Below are 19,851 nucleotides of genomic sequence, written 5' to 3' on the forward strand. Positions count from 1 at the left end.
TCGGCGAGACGAACTCGGGACGCACGGAACCCTAATCGCGAGTCGGGGGCTCTCACGATTTAGGACAACCCAGCCAAAACGCTTCGGTGAGGATTTGCGGGGGGGGAGATGCGAGGAATACCTCCAAAAATCGCGCCAAACGGATCCCCGAAGAGATCGGAATCACTCAAAAACCAGAACGCTCGCTACAGGGAACCAGTCGCTCGGTAGAGAGCATAGATGAACAGTGATCCGCTCACTCTTTTTGTTTTCGAGGGTAAATTTTGGTGTCAACGAAAAGTGAAAAATACCAAAGAGAAGGAAGAATAGAATGTGAAGAAATGTGAAGAAAGAAATTTAAGTACATGCGGCAACCCTAAAGACATCGAAAAAGCTCATTTTCTTGTATTGGTGAAACAAAAGGCATGAAAATCTAGATTGCTCAATTTTTTCAATTGATATTCAATCAATGGTAATGAAGATGGTTTAAATTTTTATTTTTATTTTAAATGAGGATATAGGCTGCGTACCATACAAAAATCATACGTGTTTCAAATTAATGCAAATGAAGGAGAAAGCGGATACCTTAATATCTTAATAATATTCGTTCATTGAATGGTCAAACTCCTAGGGCTAGGAGTAGGCAACTCGAAGCATATCATGTTGGAAAGATGTTAGAGAAAATGAAAATAATAATAATTGTTGAAAATACATTGAAAAATATAAGAAGATAAAAATAAATGTCGAAGCATGTAAACACTTTGTCACTAATGATAATTTCGCCCATCAAGGTATGAAACTTAATGTGTAAGGCTCTAGCGACTATACTCCTAAAATACAACAAATCTTCTTCTTTATTCCTCACTAAATAATAGAAGAAAACATAACAACATTATATATAAAAACCAATAAAGAAAAGAAAATGTATGAAAAGATAAATTAAAATATTTTGGTTTTGATATATACGTATCACTTTTCAATTATGTTCAGAGTAATAATTTATAGGTAAAAGAAAAGAGAACTGTTAAGAAACAATTATAAATAGATGACCGAAAAAAAAAAAAAAAAAAAGAAGAAGATGAACGTTGATAGCCATGTAAAAATAAATGAAACATTGTACAGCTGTTAGAAAGTTGTTATACAATTGTTACATGACTGTTAAATAACCTTTATAAAACGTTACAAAACTATTTCATATTCATGATAGACAAAAAGTGTTATAAGTTGATAACGATAAAAAACCGTTATAAGAATAATAGCTTTTGAAATTTTCAAAAATATTAAAATTACCAACATATCATGCATCAGTATCAAGTGTGAACAGAATTTCTCTCAACTCATAACATTCAATAACAACCCATACCAATTTGTCATAAATATACCAATTTACAGGTTTTGATAGTCATAAAATTAATTTGTGATAAATTTGTCATATGTATACTAATTTGGGATTTTTTTATGGTGAAAAATTAGCTTAAGGTAAATATATCACAAATATACCGATTTTGAGTTTTTCTTAGTAAAAAAAATTAGCTTAGGTTAATTTGTCACAAGTGCACCAATTTGAAGTTTTTGGTGATCGAAAACTTAGTTTGAAATAAATTCGTTACATGTGTAATAGTTTAAGGTTTCTCATGGTATTAATCATAATATATATCCATTACGTATTAACCGATCAAATTACCCTCTAGTCACAAGATTTGGTTCAAATATTATAAGGTAAAATTCCAAATAAGGGCTAAGGAAATAAAGTGGACTTTATTTCAAATAATAACATAAAGTGCCATCATTTTCTCAAATAAGGATATGAAGTGAAATTTGTTTCAAATAAGAGCCCAAAATAATTATGTCAATTTCATAAGGGCTCAACTTTCTAGTTGGTCACGAATATATTCGTTATTTATCTTTTTTTTCCTTTTTTCTCTTTCATGTTTCCTTTTTATTTTTTATTTTTCTGGTTTTCTCTTCTTCTTTGTCGATCACATGCCTTGGGGAAGGCCACCCTCGTTGACCATAGGCAAGGCCAACCCTCATCGAATCTTAGTGCCTCGACGAGGAAAAAAAGAAGAGAAAACAAAACAAAAAGAAAAGAAGAAGGACAAAAGAAAAAAATAATTTAGATGAAAATGGTCTTTCGACGAAAATATCCTCTAACCAGCCAAAATATTTAGCCGGTCCCCTTATTTAAAATTATCGTTACGTACTTTTAGCTCTTATTTAGGCCCGATACGCCATTTCGATTTCTTATTTGGAGTAAGATCAACTCCATATCCTTATTCGAGAAAATGATGATAATTCAAATCTTTATTTAAAATTTTCCTGATATTATCATTAACATTAGCTCACTGTCTCTCTTTCAATAAAATAATTCATCATCTCTTTGATTCATGACCATATTTGTTGGATATGCATAATTTAAACAAAACCTAGGTTTTAAAGTCAAAAATATATATATTTCCTATATGTGAGCATGATGAATTTAATAATTGCTAATTTGTGAAGATGATCCAGAGCCTCACCAAATTAGGGGGGCGATCAACAATTAATAGCTCCAATCTTTACCAGATCGACACAATTTTTCTACAGTTCGACCGAGGCCAATTTGGTAAATGCAACCAAAAGATTAAAAAAAAGACAAAGGCCCACATTAGAAAGCGGCGGCGAGTCAAACGACGACTTTCCTATTTTCTTAAACCTCCAGTTTTTGTCAATTCAGCCGCACATTCTCTTTAAGGACAGAAGATGACGACGGTCGATGCATTTGATTGTCCGTTCAGTACGCGACAGTGCGGGAATCTACATCCACTCGTGGCTCTCATCCAACCACGTGTCTCATCCGCGGGGTCGACACGTGCCCGAACCGGTGCGGCTACCCGACCCGGACCCGGCTCTCGACCCCCTCGGACTTAAAAAAAAAAAAAAGGAAATTTGAAAATATTGCTCAGACCTGAGACCACCGCCATCATCTCTCGCTCTCTTCGTGGGCGAGGTGGAGATCCCGACGGCGGAGCCGTCAGATCTGGCCACGACCGGGCTCGCCCATGGCCGGAACAGGCGAGGTCGAGATCCCCGGCTGTGACTGGGCTCCCTCTTCCCCCGCCATCGCGATGGCGGGTACCGGTCTATCCGGCTAGTTCGGATCTGCCGCAGCGGAAGGCGTTAGGAAGGGGGGCTCACCGCGCTGGGCGTGGCGGCCGCGGCGGGGCGGAGGGCTACTGGACGGAGGTTACGGCGGAGCGGTGGGCGTAATGAAGGAGAAAAGGGAGGAAAAAGGATCAGATTTTTAATCTGTTTTGTTTGATTTCAGGTCAGTACGTATGTGTCGCATTACGGTTTTTTTGGCTTTTCGGTCGGATGTCAAATTGTAATTAGATGTAGAAAAAGACGCACGCCACCTTAGCTGAAGAACCACCACCGCATGCATCCTCCTCGAAACCTAAAAGCAGGGCAGCGACTGCGACATACAAAAGCTCTGTTTGATGAATATATCGATTGCATTGCCTCTCTATGTTTTGTCATGACTAGTTTATGAGACGATGATTCTTGGGTTACATTACATTACAGATTGGAACTCCGTGGTGTTGTGAAACAAAACTGGCCCCACTTTGGCAGGAGAAACGCGTAACTATCATTTTGTTGCTGATCAGGTGAGTTCCCATATATACTACGAAATATCACTGAGTAATATCATGGAACTCCCCCACCAAGTGATGTTGTCGTTGAGGGTTCTCCTTCACCCAAACCAACTCTTCCCACATCAAGGCCTAGTGGAAGTAAAGGTATTAGCAGAATCAGTGTAGTGTTAGGGCTCAGTGTCACTGTGGCCCCGCCCATATGGTATAAAGATATCATAAACTTAAAATTCACACTATTTTGGAGTCTTAATGTCGCAGAATGTTTATAATTAATGAATTTCAAATGGTTGTCCCATATTTTTCTATTGTTTGTGTAATTTTTAGGATCTCACAATCCACGATCCTATCATTTTGGCACCTTCATTCGTTCCTAATTAGGATGCCAATCCTAACAACCTTTCTATTTCCAGTGAAAAATCTTTAGTAAAAAGCCAGGAGGTGCCGGACAATGTGTTTTTTCTTTTCTTGGTTAGCTTGCTGGACAATGTTAAGAAGAGAAAATTGGTCTACTCCAAAGACAGAAAAAAACAGAGAAAATGTTTTATGTCAGAGTTCAGGAATTCAGACAGCGTTTCTATGTTTGAACATCATTTGCTTGTTTTAATGTCAACAGGTATCTAATTTTGCAAAACTATGTTAAAACTTTACAAATTGGCCTCAGTTTGTTAAATTTGTAGGATCTTATGTTCATCTATCCATTCCTCGAAGACCTCACAATCATCCTGCCTAGGACCCCGATCTGCGAATGCTGTTTTGAAATGCTGCAATTATCAGAATAACTGAAATGAAGTTAATGTTAAGATTATGCTTTAGAGAATATAGAAATATTTATTATGAGGTGTGCTATCGGTGCACTTGTATCCAAATTTTGGAAACTCGCCTTGAGAACTGTTGTTTGTGATTTGGAAACTTTGAAAAGTCAGATACTATGACAAGTGCCCATGTTTGGCACCCATATTGGAGTGGTTGTTCTTTGTAATAAAAATGTGGTGTTTGAATGATAGTTATTGGGAAATTTTGCAAGCGGTCTGGTTTAGAGGGTTAATAATGATAAGATAATTCTTATGGATTTGATGAGATGAGGTAGGGTATTTAAGATACCTTAGATTCCTTGTCCTATGATAAAATTTCTGAAATGCAGTTGACTAAATATAGTCCCTGAATGATGGCCATTCATCAAGGACTGGGAATCCACTGACCTGGATAGATCTTCATCTGTCATGTACCTTTCAATGAAATAATCGCCTATTCCATTTTTGACTAGGTTTTGTTGTTCTTTTGTATTGAAATCATCATACATTTTCTTATTATCTTATCATTCTTAAAAATTCCAAATTCTACTCTTCTCAGCTCGCTCATATTTGCTTGAGATAGAAGAATAGGAGGAAGAAAACCTAGGCACCCCATATGCAAAGCAACAAGCTCTTCTATGTCAGGAGTGCGAAAAGAACCCATCAAACTACCACTGCCTTGCATGTTCTTTCTGCTCAGGTAACCTTTCATGTGTATAGGCTCATAAACACCGTATCGGCTGCATTGGCAAGAGGAGCCAGACTCAGTTCATCTCTCTCTCTCTCTCTCTACACACTGCACATGCATGCATATCTAGATTCTAGCTTTGTTGCTGTCTTGTGAGTATGATTATTCAGGCATAGATTTCTGTCAGTAATTGCCCTGCTCTATCTGAATGGTTTCTTTTCCTCAGAAAATTAAGTTAAGCCAGAGCTTGCTTCTGTTTTCATGTTTTCTTTGTAAAACATATTTCATTTATTCTTGAGTTTTATATATTCATAAATCTTTGGAATTCATGATTGACATAAACTATAATTTTCTCTAGGAAGTGAAGAGGGTCACTGAATCTACCCACAGAGCAAGAGCTAAATTAAGTGTGTCTTTATCTTAAGTTGCCTTTTCACCTCCAAACCTTTGGCGTGCAGAGGAGAATAAACCTCTTGTTCCTTCCAAGTGGACTGTCAAAAGGGGGCAGAAATCAGTCTCGATATGAGGAAAGGTGCAACATCAGAATCTTGACTTTAGAGTGGATTACATATTCGATCCTGTCAATTTTGTAAAGATAAGATACTTTAGGTATAGCAAAGTCTTGCGATGGGGTCTATGTATGCTTCTTATTCTTCTTCTTCTTCTTCTTTTCGGGTGTGGCGCCATTCTCTTGGCTGGGGTATACAACATTAGGTCAGCTAGGGTCTCTCTGAAGGCATTTCAGATTTATCTTTAAAATCTGATTTTGCTTCTGGGGTCAGTGTTTACTCTACCTTTGATGTTGTGATCTGATTCTCATCTTTATTTCTCCCTAAATAAATAATTAACCCATCTGATGATGTTATAGAGATAGATCAGCTCTTCTATCTCTATAACATCACCTTTTTTTCTGAATCATAGATATATGGGTTTATATCTGGATCACCATTGCAGCTGCTAAAAGTATTTTAGATAGAGCATTTAACTGAGAAAATGCTATAGCGAATTGCTTCTTTCTTTGCTTTTTGAAATATTTATGAGGGACATTTTCTTAAACGAGCACAATTGAACTTGTCTAACTAATTTAGCTTTTGATCTCATTTGCTAAGTTATTTTCTTGCCGTGAGATTAGGAGTGCAGGGCTTGTCAGGGTCACGCTTTGGATAGACACATTTAAAGAGTCCGTAAATGTCAACTTTTATCTGGACACGTTTGTCATTGATTTTTAAGCAATTTTTGTCTGCTTGACCTTCGCAATCCCATGCTTTTGGTTATTCTTCCCGCCTTTATGAGCCCTTTTTTTAGATGTTTTTTTAATAGGAAGATTTCTCTTGGGAATCTAAATTTGAAATTATTTTTGGGTTTCTCATCTGTAAAAGCTCTGCTTGTCTAATTGTTTCGGGAGAAATTTTATTTCATGGATAATTGAATGGCGCTTTCACTCGACAGATGTGGTTATTTGTGACCATTGGTGAGTCCTGTGTAAATCCTGTGTAATTTAATCTTGATGAAAGCTGATGTGCAGTACCTATGTTCACCTCCAATGATGAGAACCAATTTGTGCGACTGTCCATATGGGGAAGAAAGCAATGATATCATGTTTTGTGGTTGAGGATGGTTTCTATAGCGGAATACACGAGGACACAGCCCTTTGCACCTTCATTGAGAAACATCTGAAAGTTGGTCCACGGAATCATCAGCTAAAGCAATTTTGTGTTGAATAGTTGGAGAAATCTTAGACTTTTTTCCTCTTAAAATCACCTTTCAAGGAGTTGGATATGAGGACCCCTCCTCTTAGGCAATTGTTGGCAAATGTTGTCATCTTAGAATGTCCCGTTGTAGACGTCTTACTGTCATCAGAGTGGTGATTTAGAAGTTGTCAAAGATGGCAAATGGTGTGCGCTCCGGGGAGTAGGAAATTGAAGATAACGGCTGTTTCATATCCGCGGATGTATCCTTATGCAAGAGTTGAACTCACGTCCAAAATCTCAATTTTTCCATCAGAATACAAAAGCATCAAGCGGCCCCTCAGCAGGACATGCATGTATCTTGACTAAGCGAACCTGGCAAGGGCGAGGGTTGCCCTCACTCCCGCCTGGCAAAGGGCGGCCCTTGTCTGAGGCAAGCAATCTGTGCCAGCCAAGGTCTGACGGTGGCTCGCGGAGGAAAAAAAGGGAAAACGAAAAAAAAAAAAAGACTTATAAAATTTGAAAAAAAAAATATATTAAAAATTAACTGGATTGATTCAATTGATAAAATGCTTAAAGAGTTAGAATTCAATTAATATTAAATTATTTAAAATTAAATCAATAAAAATATAATAAATTAAGAAATTTTAAGATAATTTTCTCATCAAAGTCTCCACAAACAAAAAGGGCACATCTTTTCTTTTACTTACCAAAAAAAAAAAAAAAAAAAAAACAGGGCACACAAAGAATCTTCCTCATTCTCAAGCCAGCAACCGTCAACAGCCCCATCATCACCGTCGCAAGTGGGCAGGTAAAAACAGAGCGGAGAGAGGATCAACCTTTCTTTCTCTTTTCGATTCTCTCTTTCCGCGTTTCGGGTCTCGTCATCCCGAGGTAGAGAGAGAGAGAGAGAGAGAGAGAGGATCAGCCTTTTCGGGTTGCGATCGCCCCCACCAGGTGGATCCAAAGCGGAGCTCAGAAGCCTTGTCGGTCGCATTTAGTGGGTGGCGGCCCCACCCCTATCTCTCTCTCTCTCTTCTGCTCTGGTGAAATTGAATAATTTTAAAGTAATTTGTACTTTAAAATTCGCGTCGTAACAAGGATGGGTCACGGCGCGGTTTTCTTTCGCTCGATGGGCCAACCGAAGTGCCGAGACTGCAGGTCCCCGGGCTTCCTCTTCGGCATAGATTCACCCAAGCTGATTTCTTTTGATTTCCTCTTACAGAGTCGCAAACGGTGCGCGCCGTAAATGCGAATTTTTTTTCGTTTCGTTAGTCATGAATCGCACCCTAAGAAGTCGAAGGGAGAAGGGCCGTGGAATTTGAAGTGGTCCGATTAAGGGAATATTCGCTATCATGACATAATAATAATTGAAAAAAGAGGACGGACAGGGAGAAGAAAAGAGGTGGTTGGTTTGAATTGACAAATCTAAAAGTTAACTAAAAAAAAAGGGCATACTTCTCGTCAGACATGCTTCAATGCTTACGATAACTTGGGCCACCGTCCTTTTTGTGATTTGCCCCTTTTCCCCATTCTTTTAATATTGGCCTTACATTTATTAAACCGCCAATAAAACCTTTTTTTTTTGGCAATATTCATTAGGGAAAATTCCAAAAAAAAAAAAAAAAAATCAAACTTTACTCGCACTAAAAACACAAATATCCGTAACTTTTTTATGCCACAAAGAAAACCACAATTTAGTAAACTCACCTTCCACTTATCAATCCATATTTTGCTTTTGCCTTAACTCTCATCCTTTTTCTCCCATCCATTCTACTGAGCAGTTTATTATCACAAAGCTCATGTGTTCATTGCAATAACTACTCAAAAAAGATGCTCCATATTTTAGCTCTATAAAGAGTTTATTGATCATACTAATATAAGTTCAGAATTTTTATGACAATAAAAAGATTGGGATATTTGTGTCACAATGGGTAAATTTAGAGTTTTAGAAGAAAAAAAAAATTGAAGTATTTATGTCACGGTGAGCAAATTCAGGATTTTTAGATGATATATATATATATATATATATATATATATATATATATATTAAGTATTTAAGACACAGTGGACATGATTTAGAATTTTTATGCCATTAACCATACTCATTAATAAATCAAATCAAGAAGATATGGATTGTCCAACACTTACTTCATTAATTGCATTGTGCTTTTAGACTTAATTTAGGTGTGAAAAACACTCATGCATGTGAATAATTATAACTCTAATTCTTCGATTATTAGTATATTATTTACTATTAACTCTCTACATAGAGTAAGTACCAATACTCGAATCAAACTATATTTATATTTGATATTTTTGGTGATTTTGTGTTAATTTAATTGCAAAATCTTGTCAATTTCCATATTATATTACAACGCTTATGTCCCCCACTTGTAAATGAAAAAGCGAGCAACTCAATGGTAGCATGATGGGAGGCTTATCCACTATCACAGCCAAGCGCAGGGCATATCTATACAATAGTGCCCCTCTTTAATTGGGTTGTAAATTACGAGCATCACCTGCGTGCAAACTTAATTAGAGATGGAGGAAATTTCACAACCCTTTTTGGAAACACGTGAAGTAGATTTATAATAGAAGGTCGAGCTACATTGGTCTGGGTTTTATGAACTAATTGTCGAGTAGTTACTGGCAAGAGGTGGAACTAATGTGTTTAGTTAAAAAATTTCACTCCACTTCTTCGTTTCCCAGTGTTATGTTGAGTAGTATCAACATATTCTAAGTCTTGGTGTACCATGTCGATACGTGGTCTAAGTTGTGCCGCTGTGAATGGCATGCTTCTCATTAACAACTACTTAATAAATCTCTAAATTTGTCGCTGAAGACACGTTTGGGACGCACGAGTTAGCCTAAAGCAAAAACTAACGGGGGTGGTAGGGGTAGGGAGTGAGTGAGGGGTGTCGTCTGACGTGGAAGGAGATGTCGAATCGGACACGCAAAGCTTGGGAGCTTGTGCCGCTGGGCGCCAGTTGTAGAATGGGCTTGTTTGTTAGCTGTGGCCTTCTGGCCTCTTTACACATGACGAGTCGGTTCCAATTTCCCTCCCTCTCTCTCCGTTATAATCGCCCCCCCAATCCGCTGCTGTCCAAATCTCTCTCTCTCTCTCTCTCTGCCTCTTGGATATGGATGCGCAAAAAATGAGTGCTTTACTTGCAGTGTTTCTTTGCATTTTGCTAAGCGTGCCTTCAGCGGCGGAGGGCACGACACGCCGCTACCAGTGGGTAGCGAAACGCGAGCTCACCCCGCCCGGGGGCTACCGGAAGCAGTCCATCACCATAAACGGACGAACCCCCGGCCCGACCATATCGGCTTATCAAGGAGACAAGCTCATCATCGAGGTCACCAACGGCAACGCGTTGGGGGAGGAGGACTTCGCGATCCAGTTTGACGGAGTGCGACCGGTGGTAAGTAACGAAGACATCAAAAAGCATGTCTCGAAACGTGGTCAGTCCATGTGGTGGTGGTGGTGATGATGATGTTGTGGGTTTTGCAGATTGGCGAGGGTTGGACGGACCCCATTCGGCCCCGAAAGACTTTTGCCTATCAGTTCTTCGTTGATCGGGTGAGTCCCATTACAAATCATTATACGAATGATCTTCAGCGTTTTCTACACTCCCAAAATCGGTTCTTCGTTCTTTCTTGACGACCCTTGCCAACCCTCCACGACCCGCAGCCGAACGCTCTCTCCGGCCCACCTCCGCAAGCTCCCGATTCTCGTCTGCTTCCGCGGCGGGGCATTTTGCGTCGGGTCCGCCTTCTCCTTCCCCGTCCACTTCTGCGTCAACCGCCTCGTCGCCTCGGCCGGGGTCGTCGCCTCCGACGAGTACCGCGTCGCCCCGGAGGCCGCCCTCCCCGCCACGTGCGACTGCTGGGCCACGCCGCCGTGGGTCGCCTCCCACATGCCGCCTCAGGGATCTCCGGTGGCGGAGACCCCTTAGGTCGGCGACCGCGCAGACTTCGGTCGGCTCTACGTCGGCGGCAATAGCGCCGGGGCCAACGCCGCCCGAAACATCGCGATGCCAGAGGCGCCGTGGGCTTCTCTGGCGGCGGCGCGTGGGTCCTCGGGGCGTTCACCTCGTAGCCCTATCTCTGGGGTCGGAGACGATCGAGAGAGAGAGAGAGAGAGAGAGAGGAGGAAGGGTCGGTGTCGAGGTCTGGAGGAGAGCGTGATGGTGCAGGTCTGGGAGTTCGTGAACCCATGGCGGCGGGAGGAATGGAGGACCCGGCTATAAATCCGGGAGGTCCCGGGGCTCCGAGCCTGCCGGGGTGGGTTCTGCGAGAGGGTGCTGTTGTGGGTGGCGGAGCGCGCAGAGAGAGAGAAAGGGGGGCGGAGATGGCGGTTTTCTCCTTGACGTTGCGATCTTCTTCTTCATCGGCGGTGGTGGTTGTGGGTAGAGTCCAGTTCTCCGATCTCCATTTTCAGCGTCCGCCATCCTCTCCGACCGGCCCACTTCGAGACCTCCATCGACCCCTGCGCTCTCCGCCGTCAACCCTTCCCTCGCCCTCATCTCCAGCGATCTTTTACGAACACTGACGCTATACTTTTATGGCAGCTCGGAGATTGCCCGTACTACGCTCGTTCAACACTACAAAAAGAGGCCGGACTGAGCGGGTCAATTCGAGTCTCGCCGCCGTACGTCGGCAAGAAGGGCGCACCGTTCGAAGAGGGCGCCGGGCGGGCGGGCCAGCTTCCTCCGCACGCCAAGGGAAGTGGTAAGATCAACGGCACTAAAAGCCCATAACAATATCAGCCCCACTCGAGTTTAACTTGTTTGAATGTCGAGAGTATTTTTCTGACTGCTTTTGCTTGTTGTTCGACGATCGATCTCGATCGGGTTCGAAAAAGGGGCAGCAGAAAATGTTTCCCTATCCTATTATCGTAATTTGAGATTTGCTTGTCGTGTTTTTTCTTTTTTCTTTTTTTTTTGCACCACTTCTCACATTGATTTTGAAGTGTCTCGAACGTGCAAAATCTTCATGATGAGAATCTTTATGACTACCTTATACACGTATCGGTTTCATTCTATTCAATCCAATCATGGCTAATCGGGGGCGCCAAATTGGCTCTAGCGGTCCAAGAAAGAGGTAGGTCCAAGACGACAATCTAGATGAGGGGCCAGGCAATCACTAAATTGTCCAGCTTTTGGAATCTCCCTTTTTGGCACTTCTTATGCTACCCAAAAGGTTGTAGACAGATAATACGTATCCATTTGGTTTTGACTGATCAAATGACCCTTCGATCAAAAAGATTTGGTTCAATACATTGTAATTAGCATTAGCTCACTATCTGCTCGTTTAATAAAAATAATTCATCATCTCTCTTGTTCACATTCCATATTCGAGGAAAGTTTTTAAAAATAAATGAAATTGACTTATCCCCATATCCTTTTGAATCAATAAACAATGATATGCATAATCGAAGTAAAACTGGGGTTCATAAGTAGTGTCTACTAATTTCTATATGTAATGAAATAGAATAACTTACTTAAGATCCACCGTAGTGGTGGCTCCATTTGGATAAGGCTCTGCGATCGCCAGCGACGAAGAAGTGAAGGATTCAAAACTCGGGAGATTTAGGTGTATTAAGTGTGACTCGGGGTAGTGGGTCCTCTACTTAAGTGTCGCACGAGGGTTCTGGCGCGATTGTAGAATTTTTGCCGGTTCCTCCAAAAAATAAAAAATAAAAAAAAAAAATAAAAAAATAACTTACCTAAGATAGTTATTGTGGCAACGAGGGTATATTCTTATTGTATGGACAAGCCTCACTCACTCAGATTGTGACGGTAAAGGCAAAACAACGATACAAGCAGAATAAGGTCATATCCTCAGAGAGAGAGAGAGAGAGAGAGAGAGGAGTGATGGCAGGGAGGCGTTTCTGACCGGACGGTGCAGAGGGAGCGAGGATGAGGGTCCCGCCTCCCCCCGTCGGCGGGCGTTAGTGGCTGATCATCGGGAAGTGTGTCCTCTACAGACTCCGGATGCGAACGTGCCCGCGGCCCCACGCCTGCTCCCCGATCGTTGCGTTGCGCCGGCCGATATACTGCGATTGGCTCTCTGTGCATGTGCGAACCGGATTGGATAAGGAATTGGAACCGTGGGAATCCTCAGCTGGATTATATCGGGATTTTAAAATAATTACAGCATAATTATATAATTTTTATATGATGCTTACTTAAATAGACACGATATTAATATCATATTTTAAAAGAAAATGTGCCATAAATTTCAATTAATCACTTGAATACCATGACTTTTTAATAACGTTTAGTTAAGTACCAGAAAGCTGACGTGATATGACAATTTGTAAAAAGTTAATAATATTCAAGTGATCGATTAAAATGTTATATAACATTCAAGTGAGCACTTGACATGATTTATACTGTACGAGAGTCCTGTACAATGTCCTTTCTCTTTGATTTTTTTTGGGGGCCAATTAATTGATTATTGCTATTGTCAACATGGTCCAAAATCCAAGCGACATTAGAAAGTGGCTCGACAATTCGGATCGTGAGAAAGTCAGTCTGCGATTTAAACCCTAAAAAAGAAAGAAAAAGTCATACCACCACTAAGTTGGACTTTTGCAGAGTGATGTGGAGTCTACTAATCCCTAGAGAACATTAAACAATTAGATCACAAAGGGGAATCGAAGTTACCAATTATTTTTAGCTGACCGATGATCAATTACACATTTGTTCTAAACTTTTTTTTTGTGACACCAAAAATCTCAAGCTGATATCCGTATAACATATTTACTCCAAAATTTTTTCATGACACAAAAAACCCTAAATTTGTACCCATGTGAGAGATATTTATCCTAAATTTTGTCAACCGTGGTACATTTACTCTAAATTTTTTTTGTGATATCAAAACCCCAAACTTATATAGATGAAAGTTTCAAGTTTTTCTAAGTAAATGTGTCACGCGAGTATAAATTTGAGATTTTTGATGACATGGAATTTTTTTTTTTTGTTAAATATGTCACACAGGTACAAGTTTGAAATTTGTTATGTCACCAAAAAAAAAATTAAGGTAAACATATCACAATTGGCAAAAAAAATTCGGTAGCTTTTACCCTATAGTTTAATATAATCAACTTGTGTCTCTTTGGACATTACAAATACCAACAAATCGCAACCTTTGTCCTATCGACAACGTGCTTAAAACCGTTGCATATTTTAATGCCTACTATTACTAGTTCCTCTTCTTTCATTCGTCCTCATCATTGCGGTCAACGATCGCCGCACAAACTCCATCTCTTCGATCAATTTTCATATGCTGTGTGCAGTTCGACTCTTGTAAGCATGAAAGATAAGTCGATTAATCACATTGTTGCTGTGTATTGTCGCGATGATGGCATTGGCGGAGGCTAGAGTGCGTTGCTACAAGTGGGACGTGAAGTAAGAGTTCATGTCACCCGACTGCTACAAGCAGCTAGTCAATCGCCATCAATGGAAGGTCCCCCCGCGCCACAGTCATGCAAGGCCAGCATGTTTTCCCTCTGGGGTCGTACTATTCATTGCTAACGTAATTCCATTTATTTCCTCATGTCGCACACTCAGATTTTTTTTGTCTCATTTTATCTTATATCTATTATGTGTTGTGTGTGGATTGCCCGTCCTTTTCCGAGCCCCACCTCGCTTCTTAGGGGGGTAGGGTGGCCATTGGGACCGTTATTTCATTTTCTTCAAGCGATAGAATTTCTCTTTCATTTTTTTGGGGCATCCTAGAACAGATCTCACTTCATTCGTCCCCACCTTTGACCTCCGGAAAAGCGCCCAATCCAAACACTCATGCTCATGTCCAAAAAAACACACGCATGCCACCTCAGCTGATTGATTCGATTGCTTTTCATCTGTGGGGTGCACTTCGGTATAAGTGCAAACCCACTTTTTTTTTTTTTGAACAGACAAACCCACTTATTCAAACTCCGTCTATTTTACTTGTCCAAAAAAAAAAAAAAAAACTCCGTCTATTTTCATCTCCCGTGCTGTGTGCGGTTCGGCTCCTGTGACCGCAAAAGATGAGAAGATTTGATTGGATTGCTTCTCTATGTTGTGGCGAAGATGACATCGCGAAATGTGTCCATGAAGTCCCACCTATAAGAAACTTTTGAAACTCGGATCGAGAATCTTACAAAAATTTCTGACAGATGGAACTCAATAAACACGTGTTACGCACTGAATGGAGTGCCTTATTAATGAGTTGGTGAAACATCATTACCTAATATTTTCCTATCGTTCCACAAGAAGCTGATGGCACGCCATGAAGCCAAATATTCATTAATTAGCTTTACATAATGTATAGACTGAGCATGCAATATTTTTATCATCCACAGTCAAGAGCACAAAAGACCCAATTGCCATGAGACATGTTGAATACTCTGCAAACATCTTGAATCAATTAATTGAGTTGCATCTTTTGTTTTGTGCAGGTAACCCTAATTTGAAGAAATTTACATATGATTGGGGTGATTTGAACATATAGGATCAAATTTTTAGCTCAAAATCCCTGATGCCTCAATCAAGTGCGTCAGACTTGGTGGTTGAGCATGCAATTTAGTGCTTGAATGACTTAAGTTGCTAGAGAATAGGAAGAGAAGAATATTAAGATATGTGGAAGAACAGAGAACGAGAAAGTAGGGTCAATAAAGAATCTAAATTCAACCCTAGATTAGCGTGTGAAAAAATGGATTAATCACATTGTAATTATCTCAACTATTTCCATGTACAACTTAATCCATGGGTCAACGGTCAAATTATAAAAAGTTGATCTAAATTGCAAAGGCCTTTTATATTATTTTGTTTTGCACAGAAGCATAAGAACATTACCTAAGGGATAATAAATGCATTAAAATTTTTAACAATTATCATGAAAGTGTAATTTAATCCTACAACTTTTAAAAAGTGCAACTAAATCCAAAAATTTGTCACAAAAGTGCAAGTGCAATTCAGTCTAAAATTTCAAAAAATGTTATCAAGTTCTTAAACTTGTCAAATTGGTTTAATCATATCCTTTCGTCGATTGCATTTTTTGAAACTTTGAGGACTTGATTATACTTTTTAAAAATTTTAGGACTTTTAATGCACTTATCTCTTAACTAAAATAAAGGAGCTTTGAATCCTGCTATTTTTATTGTATTGCTTCCGCGTCCACCAACTTTCTTTTGGGGGGAGTTGATAAAATGGAGTAAGAGCACATTTGATAACCAGTTAAACGGTGCCTAACGTAATCGGAAATAGAAAAATTAGCTACGTTACCAAACAAATTTATATTCATTTTGTGTTCCAAAAAGAACAAAAGATAGTAAAAAAAAGAAAAAAGAACATAATTAGTGAAAAATTAACTGGTTACCAAATAGAGCCTTACTCGATAAGTCTTCAAATTTGTCATGATAATATATTTCAGTCCCAAAATTTAAGTGAAAACTAACATCATCTTAGCCTGGGAATTGTGGGGGATCTACATATTCAATAACTATTACGATGTTGATATACGTAGACCAATTTCGTATAATTACTTAGGGGTGTGCAACTTGAACCGCCCAAACCGGGAACCGGCCGGACCGGATCGAACCAGCCGGTTTTGGGCGGTTCCCACGGTTGGCGGTCCGATTCCTGGTTCCTAATCTTGGAACGGTGGCGGTCGGTCAGGTTCTCGATTCCAAGGTGGGAATTGGACCGAACCGGGACAGACCAAACCAAATTTTTTAATATATAATTTATATACATAGAATTAATAAAATATATAAACATGATAACTTATTGCAACCAAAATTGCAATTTGAGGTAGGAACGTCTTATATGGCCAAGAGACCATTAAAACCATTTTTGTTACTCTTTTATTTATAGAAAAAAATCTCCTTGTTAGTAACGTGGGTTGTGACTTGAGTTCTCTATTTTCAAGGTTCCTCGAGTGGTACTAGCAAGTTAGTTATCGAGAGAAAGAGGGAAAGTAAGAGACTCCTTCTTTTTTAATTGATTTATTGGGGATTTTGTGATGAATGGTTGAATGATCCTTGCTTTGTGTTTTGTTCTGCCTGCTTGAGGAAATTAGATAATATACTCTTTAGCGAATAAGATTATAATTTTTTGACTTCTAGTGATTAAAATGTCCCCACGTTACTTGTTTATAGGATTACAATTTAAGCCAAGTCCAACCTTTAGCCAAATTGTTCATGGCCTTTATGGTTAAAGTTAAGTGTGATTCATACTTCATGTGTTTCACACAAGTGAAGTTTAATATTTTGCATGTGAGAACATATGTGATTAGTTTCGTTGAATCGCCCGAGAACCGAATTAGATTGATCAGTCCGGAGCGCGGTTACTATTTAGTGCAAAAAAGTCAGTCACTCTTTAGTGCAAAAAAGTAGAGCTAATTTTATTGGACTAGACAGTCACTTTTTAGTGCAAAAAAATAGAGCCGATTTTGTTGGACTAGACCGGACCGGACCGGAACCGATGGTTCGGTCCGGTCCACGATTCACAATTTTGGGAACCGGTGCTCCCAGTCCGGTTCCCCGGTTTCAAGATGGAACCGGACCGAACCGGGAACCGAAATATTACTTTCTCAAGACAGTATAAAAAAGAAAAAAGTGACCTCGCAATTATCATCTTCACAATTTTAGTTTTCGGTCGAACATCTTCAAATGTCCATAACCTGTGACTTTTTTTAGGGGGACTGATAGGGGTAATAGATACGGAAGAAGAGATGTCGGATTTCACACAGGAGTCTTTGTAGTTGAGTCAACAAATGGAATAATTCGCTGATTTCTAGGCATTGACATCGCTTTTCCATGGGTAAAGAATCGGGTTTTCAAAGCGCCGCAAGCAACCTCTCGAACATTGTCCAGCCGTCGATGAACTAATGTCGATGAAAAGTCTCTCATGCATGATTAATTTCGGCACGATATCTTTTCAACACTTGTGATGGGATGTCTTTTTCTTTATGTTCCTAGGTCGGTAAACTTAAAAGACACGTCCTTCGGCTTTACAAGGCTAGAAAGAAAAGCAAAGGGCGAGAAAATAGGGACAAATTAGTTGTAAGGCATCGCGCACGCCATTTTAATCTGATCGCAGAATCATTAAGTCAGCCCCATTCAAATCCATCAATCCAGTTCGCACGATAAGACTGGTGATTTCATGAGCTTTCAGTCTATTCAAACTTTGAATGAGGGTAGATACGCGATGCATTTACATTATTGCTATCAGCCGTTCAAAATCCCAGAAAAGTGAAATTTCAAGAAACTTCGATTAGAGATTGTAGGAATGAGTCCACTGAGCATGGATTACTAGGAGGGGAAGAGAGTCTAAACAAAACGAGATTATCATGTAATTTCGGGATGAAATTAAGATGATTTTAGTAAGTTCCATAGGGCATTATAACCAGACAAAAGAAAGTAATCTATAAACAGCAATTTACGGATTAGGATTTAAGTGTCTATCATGAAGCTTCCATCAGCAGAATCAACTTTGCCGTGAGCAAAAAGATGACTGCAATATTCACATATCCTTTTTTTTTTCTTGACAAGTTTGGCTCCAGTTATTTCCTTAGTGCACATGCATTCGAGCAACATTTCGCGAGGTATTACCATGTGGAGTCATTCTATTTTTACCTAACCGACCACATACCGAAAAATTATTAAACTAATTTACTGAAAAAAAAAAAAAAACGAAACTCATTAGGACAGATACGCATTTTCTACGTCATGATTACCCATAAAACAAATCTATTCGATAACCTTTTTTTTTATATGGCGGAGGAGGGTGGGCATCTTTTTTGGGCTCTTCACTCTGTGCAAGCTTTTTAGCTCGGCGCAATCTTTCAGGCTTTGTAAAGCTTTGAACTGAGGGTCTTCAATTTCAAAGATTCATCATTTGGCTTTTGCTCTAAATCACCCGGTGCCTTTGATTTTCTTTGTAACTGCCTAGAAGAGCTAGGAGACCGTCATCGCGGGATCAAGCCCGGGGGTTAGTTGGTTAACATTGCCCCCGGCGGTTGGGCCCAGTATCTTTTTCGTCCCCTGAACCCTGGGACTATCCTGTCTTTCCAGGATGTCAGAGCAGTTTGGGACCTGCTCAGGTCCATCTCGGCGCAATCTTTCAGGCTTTGTAAAGCTTTGAACTGAGGGTCTTCAATTTCAAAGATTCATCATTTGGCTTTTGCTCTAAATCACCCGGTGCCTTTGATTTTCTTTGTTTCACTTTTAGAGAGAGAGAGAGAGAGAGAGAGAGAGTTCACATTATTTGATGTGACGACCCCAGATGGAGACAGAGGTTTCTCTCTTGTCGGTATATTACGATAATACTTCGATTCTTTTTTAGAGGGAAAAGATTAGACGATGGTTCCGTCAATCATGGGAGCTCTTGCACCAAAAAAAGAAATTTGGGAGATCGACAAAGCCGTATCATCTCACATTTTATGATTGAAGAATAACTTATTTGCCATTCTAGCTTGCAGCATTAAAACCCACTTGGCTGCGATGGGATGAACGAGCCAATCCCACTATTTTTTTTTTCTTTTTAAGAAATAGATAGGAAAGAGAGGAAGTAAAATCAAATTAATGTAAGATAAATCTCATCATCCCAAGACATTTTACAATCTCGATTGCTCAAGAAACCGATACTCGTGCCCTACTTCCTAGTGCCCCAACCTAGGTCCACAGAGGCAAGATCTAGGCCCATTGAGGTCAAGCCCGAGACTCCAGTGTCGAGCTTTGTTTTTCGAAGCTAGGCCCCAAACCTTGGCACTTAAGACCCAATCCCCAACAATCAGACCCGTTAGGGCGTGGGACCCTAGCACCCATGCCTTAGTCCATTGAGATCAGGGTCGACATCAATGGACTAAGGTGCCAGCGTTAGGGACTCAGACACGAGCACTAGGGACCCAACCACAAGCTCTAGGAATCTCAACCCTGACCTCAATAGACCCAAGTACAAGAGCTGAGGTTCGAGGCCCAACCATGATAAAAGCCGAGCACAACATCTCGTGCACGGGCACCGGTGTCTAGAGCGTGACCTTGATGAACTCGAGGGTCCTTGGCTCGGCCTAGG

General features: G+C 40.2%; 1 long non-coding RNA gene across 2 annotated transcripts; it reads left to right on the forward strand.

The window, feature by feature from the left end:
* The first annotated feature begins 3,172 nt into the window (after positions 1-3,172).
* Positions 3,173-5,751, forward strand: LOC104418228. 2 transcript variants are annotated; one of them, XR_005546298.1, is made up of 4 exons: positions 3,173-3,286; positions 3,544-4,836; positions 4,965-5,105; positions 5,452-5,751. It is a non-coding gene; the product is annotated as an uncharacterized LOC104418228 (long non-coding RNA). The 2 variants fall into 2 exon arrangements; XR_005546297.1 differs by having other exon boundaries at positions 3,544-3,626.
* Positions 5,752-19,851: the final 14,100 nt, after the last annotated feature.

The sequence above is a fragment of the Eucalyptus grandis genome, chromosome 9 (genome assembly GCF_016545825.1).
Source record: "Eucalyptus grandis isolate ANBG69807.140 chromosome 9, ASM1654582v1, whole genome shotgun sequence".
NCBI lineage: Eukaryota > Viridiplantae > Streptophyta > Magnoliopsida > Myrtales > Myrtaceae > Eucalyptus > Eucalyptus grandis.